Source organism: Apium graveolens, chromosome 2 (genome assembly GCF_009905375.1).
Source record: "Apium graveolens cultivar Ventura chromosome 2, ASM990537v1, whole genome shotgun sequence".
Lineage (NCBI taxonomy): Eukaryota > Viridiplantae > Streptophyta > Magnoliopsida > Apiales > Apiaceae > Apium > Apium graveolens.
In genome coordinates, this window is record NC_133648.1 from 115,201,779 (window position 1) to 115,204,703 (window position 2,925).

The following is a 2,925-nucleotide window of genomic DNA, read 5'->3' on the forward strand; positions in this document are numbered from 1 at the left end:
GATGTTTAGTACTCAATGCAGTGACACGAAGCTGGGTTTTGAAATCATCAGAATTTAACATTTCATCAGCTTTAGTCAAGTGCTCAGTAAGATGTAACGCAGATGGAATACATGAAACTGAGTTCCATTCCTTAGTCCACTCCTGACCTGCAGGAGTTTCACTCCAAGGCACTGGTGATTCCTCTGTAACAAACTTCTTTACTTGTTCAGACTTAGAAAGAGGAATATGTCCTGAAGGACCTGCTGCATCAGTATCTGCAGTTGGAGCAGCATCACCAGTATCTCCAGCATGTGCAGCATCAGAACCTATAGAATCAGTATCATCTGATATAATAGCAGTGTGAGTAGCAATGGAGACTTCAGCATCCTCTAATTGCTGATCTGATGCTAAGTTCTGATCAACAGCCATATCCTGATGCTCACCTAAAGTCTGATCATCAGTGTCTAGATGCAGAGAAGGTGACTTAGATAATTCCGGAGTTTGAATAGCATCAGTAACAGGTGTTGGCAAAAGATTTATTGTTGTTGGAGCTTCTAATAAAATTACTCCAGGCACAACTAAGTGTTGATCAGCATTATCAGCACTTGTGCCTTGATTACCAAGAGACACAGAAGGGGAATTAGCCTTGTCAGATACTGTTTCCTGAGATGGAGTGGATGGAGAAGAAGTAACTGGAGCACATTCTTTTTCTTGTGAGATCAGAGATTCCTGATCCCCTTCCTTAGCTGCTTCCTCCTCATCATCTGAAACTGGCCTTTGTGCCCTCTGTTTCTTGTATTTCTTGTTTGATTTGGATTCTTTTGGAGTTTCAGGAACAGTCATTCGTCTAAGCCTTTTGAGAAGCTTAGAACCCCTAATATCAGAATCCTTCTGAGAAGTTGCTTTCTCAGCTTCATTTACCACAGGTTCTGAAGAAAGAATCTGTTCCTCAGAATCTGATTCATCTCTCAAAGTAATCCTCCTCTTCTTCTGAGGTGTTTGAGAAACAGTCTTTGTTTTCTTTGACTTAGAAGATGTAGGCTTCACATAGGACTTGAGATATGTTCTGAGAGATGGTTGAGAGGTTTGAGGTGGCTGAGTAGAGGTGGTAGGTGCTGATGAACCAGGTTCTGATGTTTGAACATCAGGATAAAGTGCAGTGTACTTCACAGGATCATAGGTGATTAAGGCTTGTTTGACAGATAAAGGTATTAAGAGGGGTCTTAACACAGCCTTTTTATTATCAGAAGATAATAAATCAGTAAAAGCTCTCTTAGCTATTCTGAAAGATGGAATTAGATCACCAAAATTTTGGGGCTGATTACAACAAAAACTATAAATAAGCTGACAAAATCTTGCAAAATATACAGTATTGCGATCTTCTGTCATCCTATCCCCAATAAAACCTAACACTGCTCGTGCATAATCAAAATCAGTGTGATTTAGAAGTGCATACCCGATTTGTTGGCTGAATATGGGAATTGCATCAAAATTTGAACATTTATTGGCGAAAGCTTTGGTAATGCAATCAAAGAAGAAACTCCATTCCCTCCTTATGAAAGATCTCTTCAACTGTCCAAGCTTGGTCAATGTTCCTTCATATCCCAGACTAACCATCATGTTTTGAAGAACTGAGTCATCAACAGTAGAATAAACACAGTCCTCAGGTAGCTGTAATGCCTGTCTAACTGTAGACAAAGTCACAACATACTCATCTTCCCCTGATGAAAATATTATACTTGGGGACCCTTGAGCACCACCATTGTCATATACTCCACTCCTCCAAAACTCCAGTACTTGAACTCCAGAAATGGATGTAGGCTCAGTTAGAGCAAACCCAATATCAGAACTAGTGAGAAAGTCCTGAATGAAATGAAGTTCAGAGGGTGCCTCTGTAGTGTTTAGTATCGCAGAGAAGTTATTAGGAACAAACTTTGCTCCATTAAAGAGAATGTCCTTGGGTGCCATTATGTTTGGAAAGAAATCGGTAACCTGTAATGTGTTTGAGAAAATGCCTCTTAAAAGAAAATCGTCAGTAGATGAGAGAGTTGAAAAGTAAAGAGAGAGATAAAATATAAAGTTAAATAAAAGATTTGACAATCTTTGCTCTCTTTTACTTATACACAAAAAGTAACCGTTGATGACACATGGCAGACATGCATTTAAAAGTAGTGGTAAATACCTTGACACCTATTATACATAGAGAAGGCAAAAAGTAATGGGCACGGTAAATAAGGAATAATTACCACCCACTTGCAGTTTTTCAAGGAAAAACCGTTCCACTTACCTAGATTCCATTAATCAAGGTGAATCAGTTTAATTTAAAATTGAAACCGTTCCCACTAATTCAAATATTTTACTCTGCAATATCAATATTCTGAGAAAAAAACTGTGTGTGAGAATGAGTAATATCAATCAGTTAAGTAAGTACTGATAAAACATTATCAGAACTTAAAGTCAGACACAATTTAGACGATCATCAGAATATTTATGCGTATCAAAATTTCTCAGAGACAAGATCATAAGACAAAAACAAATTCCATTAATATATCAAAATAATACATTGATGAAATTGAAATTACATCAGAACGTTTACAATCTTGTCCTAAGCTTCTAAATCTAACATCAACAGCCTTAGTCCTAGCTAAGAAGCCTGACAAAGCTGAGGATGAAGAAGAACAGGAAGAAGACGAGATTAAGTCATCTTCCTCTTCCTATCTTCGACAAACAAGATAGCGAGTCGAATGATTCGCTCTTGCTGACGGATAGCTTCCCGCCTTTCCTCCTCCAATCGATCAAGATGAAGCTGGTAGTCCATCTCGAAGAACAGAAGTCGGTTCAGCACCGCCTGTGGGACAGAGCCCCATATCTCTTCAGGAATGGCAGTTACATGCCACTCCTGCTGCCAGTCGGCGCATCTTAGCTCCATATGAAAATTTTGGTAA